Source organism: Bubalus kerabau, chromosome 4 (genome assembly GCF_029407905.1).
Source record: "Bubalus kerabau isolate K-KA32 ecotype Philippines breed swamp buffalo chromosome 4, PCC_UOA_SB_1v2, whole genome shotgun sequence".
Lineage (NCBI taxonomy): Eukaryota > Metazoa > Chordata > Mammalia > Artiodactyla > Bovidae > Bubalus > Bubalus kerabau.
In genome coordinates, this window is record NC_073627.1 from 416,309 (window position 1) to 427,869 (window position 11,561).

The 11,561-nt window shown below is 45.2% G+C and overlaps 1 pseudogene; it reads left to right on the plus strand.

The window, feature by feature from the left end:
- The first annotated feature begins 1,439 nt into the window (after positions 1-1,439).
- On the plus strand, positions 1,440-9,148 carry LOC129648933 (40S ribosomal protein SA-like; annotated as a pseudogene).
- Positions 9,149-11,561: the final 2,413 nt, after the last annotated feature.

Genomic DNA, 11,561 nt, shown 5'->3' on the forward strand with positions numbered 1-11,561 from the left:
ATTTGCACAAAACAAAAGATTTTTATAGGCATAAGGGATCGGGAACAAGGAAGTTATACTGGGCAAAGAATCCCAGTGGTTACTGTGAGGTTACTTTCCATTAAAGGCTGGAAAGCTTTCACAGACAGATGACTCAACTAGTGATAATCAGAAGATTCCTGGCTGACTGTTCCAAGATTTCATTTCTGGAAGAGCCAAAACTGCATTTAAGTCTATTTTGCTAGCATGGTTCCTAACTAAGCAACTCCTTTGGGGCTGTTGTCTTGTTTTTAACAGTCCCCTGGGGGCAGCAACAAGGCTTACCACTGCTGGTTCTTCCCCAAATGCTGAGAGCGCATGTGCTCTGTGCCAGGCCTGTGCTGGGGGCAGGGACCCAGCCACGACACTTCACAGTTCTTGACATTCAAGAGGAGAGTAAGACAGAAAACCACCACACTTTAAAAAGAAACGATCCTGCTGCTCCCACAGAGCTGACGCTGTGGAGCGAGACAAGGAATAAACAGAACAGCTTGTAGAAGAGTCAGCTCCATGGACTGAAGGGCGGGACAGGGCACAGCGGGAAGGGGGGGCTGGGGCAGGAGGGGCAGGGAGGAAAGGGGTCCCGGGGCAGAGGACTCATGGGTGACGAGCCCCACCTGGTGCTGACAGGGCTGGCCCTGGTGCCGTGAAGGACCGAGGTGGTAAGGGCAGGAGACATGGGGGAGCTGTCACCGCAGATGCACATGGGGATGTGTCTCTGAGTAGGTGATATTTAAGCTGTGCTCTGGGCCACTGTCCCCTTCCCTTGTCACCCAGAGGCAGACACCGAGGATGGCCGCTAACATCACGCGCACCAGCCAGTCCTGAACCTGCGCACCCAGCTCACTGTTCCCTCCTGAGGACTCACAGTAAAGGCCCCTGTGCTGAATTCCCCTCCCTCCCTCTCCAGACAAGGCCGGTCCTTTTCCGGGTGGCCCAAGGCGTGGCCTGTCCCTCCTCTTGGGAACTCTAAGTCATCAACTCTCTTTTCAAGGACAGTTGTCTCCTGATCTGTTTGCCTTATTATACCTCCAATTTCCTATTAATACACTATATTTTAAATTAGCCAAGAATGGCAGCACACTCTGTAGACACAGAGTGTCTTATCTGAGCACACTCAATTAAGTGTGGACAAACGGAGAATGAATTAGGACACTTCTTGAAATGGTTTACTCATTTCAAGAAGTTCAACATTTCAAGAAGTGTCCTCAATCAGTTTAATGTTTGATTGTGTGTTAAGCGTGTGTTTTGTGTTTTCCCGCCTGGTTAGTTTCCTCTGGGCCAGCTGTGCTTTCTTTCACCAACTCTTTCTCCTGACAAAATTACTTGCAAGCACAACTGAAATTCAGAATAAGCTTAAATTGTTCCCTACAGGGCAGGCATCTTAGAGCAAAACTTTACTGCAGCGCTGCTAAGGCGTCATGTCTTTCTCCAAGTTGGCTGAGAACGAGCAGAGTAGGACTCGTGTGGTTAGTCCCTCTGTTGTGTCCAGCTCCTTGTGGCCCCTCCTTTGAGAGGAGCTTGGTGGGCTACAGGCCCTGGAGTCCTAAAGAGTTGGACACGACTGAGCGACTATATATTCTTCCGGATTCTTTCCCGTTACAGGTCGTCACAAGATACTGAGTACAGCTCCCTCACTACACAGCAGCTCCTTGTGCCACCTGGTGTACATACAGCAGTGCGTGCGTACTGACCCCAAACTCCTGACTCACCTCTCCCCACACCCCCGTGTCCTCTTTGGTACCATAAGCGTGTTTTCTATGTCTGTGACTCGACCTCTGCTTTGTAGATAAGTTCATCTGTATCATTCTTCAATATTCCACATGTGTGATATCATACGATGCTTGTCTCTTTCTGTCTGACTTACTCCCCTTAAAGTGAAATCACCATGTTCATCCATGTTGCTGCAAATGGCATTATTTCATTTGATTTTATGACTAATTTTCCATTGTATATATATTCCACATCTTCTGAAGCAAGCACTTCTTAGACTGTACAGCTTGACTTACTTAAAAGGAACAAAAATTGTGAGTAAACCTGTTTTTTTGGAGATGGAGAATTTCTCTGCAATGATTCATATATCATTAATTAGCATTTAATAGAGTAGGAGACCAAGAATAGTAGGTAAAATTGGTGTGTGCTTTTGTTTTATGTCACTTATGTCAAGTTCTCATGCTCCTGCTGCTAAGTCGCTTCAGTCGTGTCCAACTCTGTGCAACCCCATAGATGGCAGCCCACCAGGCTCCTCCGTCCTTTGGATTCTCCAGGCAGGAACACTGGAGACGGTTGCCATTTCCTTCTCCAATGCATGAAAGTGAAAAGTGAAAGTGAAGTTGCTCAGTCCTGTCCGACTCATATCAGGGTTAAATTATGTTCACAAAATACAGATTTCTTCTGTTCTATTCTTGATTCTTTAAAATTATGTGGTACTTTTGCAGTCAGTTGTTCTTTGCTTGCATAGCCTTCACATGATTTTCAGAAGTAATTCTTGAAAAAAATTTATTTTATAGACTTCCTTGCTTATTTTTCTTTTGTTACAGCTGCTTTAAATATTAGTCTTGAGAATTCATGTTTTACCAGAAAGTAGTTGATTTCCTGAATATTCTAGTATATTTGCAGTGTATATAAAGGGGTTTATATTTATTTTGTGGGTGGGTATGAGATAATATGAAATATACATTGGACCTGCTGTCTGACACAGGACCAGTGTGCCAGGCCTAAATGTCTTGAAGTTTCCTGGGCGATAGAAATGTCTTTTCGTTTGTTTTCTTTGTATGTTTCCTGAAAGTGTTAATTTTGCTTTTTCCTGGTAGGAAATGATTACCCTCATAACAGACATTTTGAGGATTATTGCTGAGGTTTGTTAGTACAATTCTATGCACCCTTTATTTTAAGGCTTGTGAGTAGTTTCATTTCGCTCTCTCTCTCTCTTTTTTTAGTTTCAGCTCTAATGCATGCATTTTCTGTCTCAGTTGAATGCCCCACATATTCAAGGAGGTCTCTTCACTCTGGCTGGTGAGGATTCTCAGCCCCACATGAATGTTGGACACTTTTCAATCCATTCAGTTCAGTTCATTTCAGTCACTCAGTCATGTCCAACTCTTTGCAACCCCATGAACCGCAGCGTGCCAGGCCTCCCTGTCCATCACCAACTCCTTGAGTTCACCCAAACTCATGTTCATTGAATTGGTGATTCTATCCAACCATCTCATCCTCTGTCATCCCCGTCTCCTCCTGCCTTCAATCTTTCCCAGCATTAGGGTCTTTTCTAATAGTTAGCTCTTCAAATCAGGTGGCCAAAGCATTGGAGTTTCAGCTTCAGCATCAGTCCTTCCAATGAACACCCAAGATTGACCTCCTTTAGGATTTACTGGTTGGATCGCCTTGGTGTCCAAGGGACTCTCAAGCATCTTCTCCAACACCACAGTTCAAAAGCATCAATTCTTCTGTGCTAAGCTTTCTTTATAGTCCAACTCTCACATCCATACATGACTACTAGAAAAACCATAGTTTTGATTAGAAGGACTTCTGTTGGCAAAGTACCATCTCTGCTTTTTAATATGCTGTCTAGGTTGATCATAACTTTCCTTCAAGGATAAGCATATTTTCCTTTCATGGTTGTAATCACTATCTGTGGTAATTTGGGAGCCCCCCAAAATAAAGTCAACCACTGTTTCCACTGTTTCCCCATCTATTTGTTGAGCTATTTCAAATCCTAAAAGATGATGCTGTGAAAGTGCTGCACTCAATATGCCAGCAAATTTGGAAAACTCAGCAGTGGTCACAGGACTGGAAAAGGTCAGTTTTCATTCCAATCCCAAAGAAAGGCAATGCCAAAGAATGCTCAAACGACCGCACAATTGCACTCATCTCACACACTAGTAAAGTAATCCTCAAAATTCTCTAAGCCAGGCTTCAGCAATACGTGAACTGTGAACTTCCAGACGCTCAAGGTGATTTTAGAAAAGGCAGAGGAACCAGAGATCAAATTGCCAACATCCCCTGGATCATCAAAAAAGCAAGACAGTTCCAGAAAAGCATCTATTTCTGCTTTATTGACTATGCCAAAGCCTTTGACTGTGTGGATCACAACAAACTGTGGAAAATTCTGAAAGAGATGGGAATACCAGACCACCTGACCTGCCTCTTGAGAAACCTATATGCAGGTCAGGAAGCAACAGTTAGAACTGGACATGGAACCACAGACTGGTTCCAAATAGGAAAAGGAGTACATCAAGGATGTATATTGTCACCCTGCTTATTTAACTTACATGCAGAGTACACCATGAGAAACGCTGGGCTGGAGGAAGCACAAGCTGGAATCAAGATTGCTGGGAGAAATATCAACAACCTCAGATATTCAGATGGCACCACCCTTCTGGCAGAAAGTGAAGAGGAACTAAAGAGCCTCTTGATGAAAGTGAAAGAGGAGAGTGAAAAAGTTGGCTTAAAGCTCAACATTCAGAAAACGAAGATCATGGCATCCAGTCCCACTCAATGCATAAGTCTCCAGTAATAATTCTTTCATCAAAAGTTGTTCCTGCCCAGCCTTGTGGAATTTCACCTGTGTGTGATCAATGACAGAGACTCAGTGGGCTCATTAGGCACTTGGAATAATTCTTCCTGTCTGAGTAGCTCTCTCTTATCGATGCCCTGCCCCACACATATCACCTGCTGTGCCTCCCTGGCTCACCTGTGTTCTCAGATCAGGGCTTTGCTGGGCTGCATCTGGCTTCCCCTCCCTGTACCTGCAGCATGGAAATTGCCTGAAGGCAGACAGCCAGGAGTCTTCAGATGGATTTGTATATCCATCTTCACTCTAGGAACTTAGTTCTGCATGGACTGCTGTCCAGGACCTGAAAACAGTTGTTCCGAGTATTTTGTTCAGCTTTCTAATTACCAGTGCCAGGTGAGGACGTTCAGATACTGTTCCTCTTAAAGCTGGAAGCGGAAGTCACATTTTGTTTTTACAGACACTCTTTGAATCAGTAATTCTAAATCAGGTAACCGTATATGTTTGAAAGTATCTTTTGCTTCATTTTCTGTGTTTTGCTCTTGCAAATGTAAAAAAAAAAAAAAAAAAAAATATCAAGAGACACACTAAAACAGGTTTTGTTTTCTGTTTTTCCTGGTTGAACTTTATGCCAACAAATCCTAGGTAAGGACTTAGGAAGCTTCCTAAATCAAGGCACCAGCAAGATCACAGGATCTGCAATCAACAGGGATCTTAATGGTACCAGAGAGCCTTTTTTTTTTCCCCATGCTGTAGGAGGTGGATGCAGTAGTTGAGGGGACACAGGGATCCCAGGACCTTAATGACACCAGTGAGCCAACTAAAATACAGGAGGCTGAGGCCAGGTAGAGCACGTTTGGCCAATGTGAGCTGAAACATATTTAACTCTGAATTTCCAGAACCATAACCTCAAACAAAATGTTCACCTTCTTCTGATATTCACATGGAAAGATTGCACAGAATCTTTTACCCAGAAATTCTACTTCCATGGAAGAAAGCCAACAGGGAGATTGCTTGGAGAATTTAAGAGATGTGTGGTTTTTAGGTGGAGAAAGAGGAAGTGAGTAAATGGCAAGTGTGGTTCAGAAACGGAAAGGGGTCTGTGCACACCCAGCAGGCTCTCTTTGGTGGAAGGCAGGCTGTGTGCTCGCTGCTCCTTCCCCCTTTTGCTGAGCTCACTTTTATCATGTTTTAGGTAGCTCCAATGAAAACTTCAAGTACGGGGTCTTCCCTGGTGGTCCAGTGGTTAAGAATCTACCTTGCAGGGCAGGGGACACCGGTTCGATCTCTGGTCCCCAGATGACCCCACATGCCACAGAGAAATTAAGTCTGTACACCGCCAATACTGAGCCCAGGCCTCCTAGAGCCCAGCGCTCCACAGCAAGAGAAGCCGCCAAAGCAGGAAGCCCAGCCACCCAACTAGAGCACAGGCCCTGCTCTCTATAAGTAGAGAGAGCCTGTATGGAGCAAAGAAGACCAGGGGCAGCCAAAAATAAATAAAATTATATTTAAACAAAAATCCCTTCAAGTACAGTCACTCTCAATGGCTCAAGTAACTTCTGCTCGATGTTCTCAGCACACCGGCATGTGGGGTCTACAGGAACCCCCTCCTCCCGTGAAGGCCCAGCGTTTCCATCGACCACGTGTCTCCACCACTGTGCTGTGCCATCTCCCCGCTCACCTCTGCACAGAACTGCTTCTGATGGTGTCACTCTTTAGGCAGGGGAGTCATTCTTGTGAATCATCATCTAAGAATTAATATCTCACCTGCAACTTTATTTCTACATTCCTTAAAAGGAGTTCCTTAAAATCCCAATTGTATTCCTCAAAAGAGCGTTTTAACAAAATCTTGATTTGAACACCTATGTTTTTATTTATCATCTTTTATGTCTCCTTCATTGTGTCCTGTGCTCTGGCTCAGCCTCTCTCTTGGCCTCTGCTCTTGGCCTCTCATGAAACAGCGTACAGGATGTATTAATTGCATCCGCCCTCCCCTCTCACTGGTTCTTTTCCATCCTCCCTTGTCTCTCCATGACATGTGTAACTGTGCACATCACTATTACCGTGACACCCTCCCCTCCCTTGGGAAGCCTGTCATTACCTTCCTGCTTCTTTCTCTGCTGCCCCGTGTGTGTCCCTGCCCAACACTCACAGCAGCTTCACAGCAGGTGCTCTCCCTCACTCTTCTCTCCAGAGTTCCTGCTGGAATTTCTGGACACCACCTCCCAAGTATTTACCTCTGACTCTGACTTCCTCTTCCCTGGTGGGCCCTGTAGCATCTTCCCCTGAATGAAGACCACAGATAAAAGCTAAATTTTCCTTCTTCCCCAGCTACCTTATACTCCCCTGTGGATGTCTCCTTCTTATCCAGTGATTCAATATCATCCATGAACCATTTTTCTATACTCAACCATCTATCAGGCCATATTGATACCGTCTCCAGGGGAGTGGGTGGAGCAATGATGGGCAATGTTGAGATGGCAGGTAGAGGCCAGGCCAGGCAATGAGGGCGTGAGAATGAAGGGCAGTGATAAGAAGAGGAGCGGATTATAGAGAAGTCACAGGGGCAGAAGAGGTTGGTGAATGTTTTTAAAAACACATCAGGGAAATATCTGGGAGAGGAGAGGTTGAGTCTTAAGGAAAGAGAAATGATCATTGCACAGCTACTCGGGGGGAGGGGGGTGGGGAATCCAGCAACGTGCTAGTTTACCAGCAACATCCTATCAGATGCTGTATTTCAGTTGGAAATACTTGAGGCTACAAGTCCATTAGATTTGTAGAAATTCCTAATGCATTAGAAATTGATACATTTTCCTGAAATGGAATAAATTAGGCTACGGTTATGCATTACATTGTTTTCTGTGATGTCAAGATGTCATTTTATATTAGTGTTTATTCCAACGTGGACCAGTAAAGCGTATTATAGTACATCATCTATTCAGTGGACTGATTTGTGGAAAATAGTGTCCCAAGAGAGAATATTCCCCAAGATAGTGTCAGCTGAATATAAGCAAGATACCATAAAACATTGTGCACAGTGTGCGACCATTTATGGTTTTAAATGTGGCTGTGTGCTCACACTCAGTCACGTCCAACACTTTGTGACACAATGGACTGTAGCCCATCGGGCTCCTCTGCCCATGGCGATGCTCCAGGCAGGGAAACTAGAGTGGGTTGCCATTTTCTGCTCCAGAGGATCTTCCAGATCCAGGGATGCCATCTGAGTCCCTTATGTCTCCTGCACAGGGAGGTGGGTTCTTTACCACTAGCACCACATGTGGAGTGGATAAGAAATAGATATTCATAGTTGCTTCTGTCCATAAAATGACATTCTGGGACGTCTCTCCTAATCCAGGGGCTAAGACTCTGCACTCTCCCTGTAGGGGCCTGAGTTCAATCCCTTGTCATGAAACTAGAACCCACATGCCACAGCTAAGAGTTCCTCCCGTGGACACAGCCAAATAAATACTTAGAAAAAATAAATAAACCTCTGGAAGCTATTCCTGAGAAACAAAACAGGTGGCTGATTGTGGAAGCAGCAGGGCCTTGACAAGAAGGGAGGGGGTAGGAAGAACAATGTAATATGAAGTATTTTCAATTTCTAGGTTCTTGAACCTTGTACATGTATTATAAGTTTCTCAGAAATGCCAAGACATTACAACAAAATCTAAACCGCTAAAGAATAAAACTCAGCATTATTTCTACAAACTGAATGAAAGTCAAGTTTGTTTTATCAGAAAGATTATCTGGCTTCTCTAACATATCTTCTCAGGCTTTTCCCACGCTACCCAGACAGTGGTCCATATGGCACTGTCTGGATTCTTGTCATAACTTAAAGTGAATATTTTACACTATCCTTGGTCCTTGATGTCCAGCAAATGAAGGACGACACCATCACGTTCCTTGCAGCAGGGGACCACTTAGGTAGCACCGACCTTTACTTCCCAATGGAGCAGTACATCTACAGAAGGAAAAGTGGCGGCATTTACATTAGGAATCCGAAGAGAACCTGGCAGAAGCTTCTGTAGGCAGCTCATGCCATCGTTGCCACTGAAAACCCAGCTGCTGTCCCTGCTGCGTCCTCCAGGAACCCTGGCCAGTGAGCTGAGCTGCAGTTTGCTGCCGCCACTCCTCTGGTCGGCCGCTTTGCTCCTGGAGCCTCCACTAATCAGACCCAGGCAGCTTCCAGGAGCCAAGACTCCTGGTGGTTATGAGCCTAGGGCTGACCGCCAGCCTCTTCCAGAGGCATGTATGTGAACTTCTTACCATCCGTCTGTGTGACACGGACTCTCCTCTGCACCCTGGAGACCACCCATTCCCGGCAACCAGGGAGCTCAGTCGGTGGGTCTGACTTGGTGGATGCTCACCCGGGAAGTTCTGCCCAGCGCACCATTTCCTGTGAACACTCTTGGGAGGTCGTGCCTGATCTCTACGTCTGCAGATTCTGAAGAGATTAAAAGGGAAGAGCAGGGGGCAGCTGAGCAAGCTCTGACCAAGGAGGACTTCACCGTGAATGGGTCACTTCAGCAGCTGAGTGCAACGCTACTGGATCTGAGGTGCTGGCCTAGTCCACAGGCGGGCAGGCGAGCTCACTGCCTACTCCACAGTTCCCCCTGAAGGCTGGCCTGCAGCGCCCACTGCTCAGGCCACTGGACGGGTAGGCACAGCACTGCGTGGGCTTCAGCTATTCTTTCACAGGCTCTTTTCTTGGGTGGGGGCTATGCTGGATCCTTGCTGCTGCACAGGTGTGCTCTGGTTGCAGTGAGCGGGGCACACTCTCTGGTTGTGGTGCCTGGCCTTCTCGTTGCAGCGGCTTCTCTTGCTATGAAGCGTGGGCCCCAGGGCCCCCAGGCTTCAGGGGTGGCAGAGCGTGGGCTCAGGAGCTGTGGCCCCCAGTCTGTGGACCACAGGCTTGATGGTTGTGGTTCATGGCCTTAGTTCCTCTGAGGCACATGGGATCTTCCTGGACCAGGGATTGAACTCATATCTCCTGCATCGGCAGGTTTCTTTACCATGAGGCATTATGGAAACCCCACAAACTCTTAAAATGGAAATTGGATGACAGAAAATAAGCAGTTTCTAAATAAATAAATATGTCTACTCATGAGGATGTTCTGTGACTTTTGCTGTTTTCTTTTCACATAAGATGAAAATTTCCTAATTCATTATGTTCTTCCCCTCAAACAACATTTGCAGCTGCTAATTTTATTAGCTAAGCTTGATCCAATTTTTAAAATACTTTTCTCCCATTTTCTCCTATGCACTGTACATTCTTTATCAATTCATATAATATTATATCATTGTTCAGTCACTCAGTCATGTCCAACTCTTTGCGACCCCATGGACTGCAGCACACCAGGCTTCCCTGTCCTTCACCATCTCCCAGAGATTATATTTATATACTTCATATGGATAGGAGGATAATCAGTTGGCTTCATCCTTGAATTATTTCTCTGAATCTGACATATTAATATGCTAGTAAGATATAAGACACTTGACTGACTTCAGCATAATAAAAAATAATAGAATCAGGGGACCATATCTTAAGACTGATTATAAAAGCAGCAGCCATGTTGATAAGGAGCAGTGACACGGGTGGGGGGGGCGGGCATTTTAAGTGGTGAGAGAGTGGGGCTCTGGCCTCAGGGATTTAAAGGGCTCCTTGAAAACAGAGTGGAACTCGGCTCAGTGGATGGACCTCCTCGTAGTCACTTCCCAGGGACACGAAAGACAGAGTTCTGAGCATCCTGAGTGCCCATAAAGTAGTCTGAAGCTGCAGCCAGGGCACCCCTCTGCATATCAGTGGAGATGGTAGCTGTATTGTGTGTCTATACAAGTCTGTATAAGGTGACCCTGCATGCAGAAAAGTAAATTTGACTAAATGGCAGATGGCCTCAGCTCTAATAGTAAGATCTTTTCTTAAATCAATTTCTTTCTCCTGTCAGCTTCTCCATCTGAAAGGAGTTACTCTTCATGAAGCCCATTCTCTTTTAATTCCCTTCTTCAAAGCCTCAAATTTTGTAGCTTTTTTTCAGTAAGTATCTTTCCATGTTTATTCCTCAGACAACATAAGCAAGAGTAAAATTTTCTTATTGGACTTTAAAGATAAACAAATACTTTTAAAATCAGATGTTCCAAAAGTTCTAAATTCAGTCATGTTCTCACTTTAGTATCTTCAATCATAAGCCTGTAATGAGCATTTTTACCTGACTCACCTGGAGAAATATCAATAACCTCAGATATGAAGGTGACATCACCCTTATGGCAGAAAGTGAAGAGGAACTCAAAAGCCTCTTGATGAAAGTGAAAGTGGAGAGTGAAAAAGTTGGCTTAAAGCTCAACATTCAGAAAATGAAGATCACTTCATGGGAAATAGATGGGGAAACAGTGGAAACAGTGTCAGACTTTATTTTGGGGGGCTCCAAAATCACTGCAGATAGTGACTTCAGCCATGAAATTAAAAGACGCTTACTCCTTGGAAGGAAAGTTATGACCAACCTAAATAGCATATTGAAAAGCAGAGACATTACTTTGCCAACAAAGGTCCGTCTAGTCAAGGCTATGGTTTTTCCAGTGGTCATGTATGGATGTGAGAGTTGGACTGTGAAGAAAGCTGAGCACCGAAGAACTGATGCTTTTCAACTGTGGTGTTGGAGAAGACTCTTGAGAGTCCCTTGGACTGCAAGGAGATCCAACCAGTCCATTCTGAAGGAGATCAGCCCTGGGATTTCTTTGGAAGGGATGATGCTAAAGCTGAAACTCCAGTACTTTGGCCACCTCATGTGAAGAATTGACTCATTGGAAAAGACTCTGATGCTGGGAGAGACTGGGGGCAAGAGGAGAAGGGGACGACAGAGGATGAGATGGCTGGATGGCATCACCGACTTGATGGACGTGAGTTTGAGTGAACTTCGGGAGTTGGTGATGGACCGGGAGGCCTGGCGTGCTGTGATTCATGGGGTCACAAAGAGTCGGACACGGCTGAGCAACTGAATTGAACTGAACCTGATTAAAACACAACTCTAGGGGG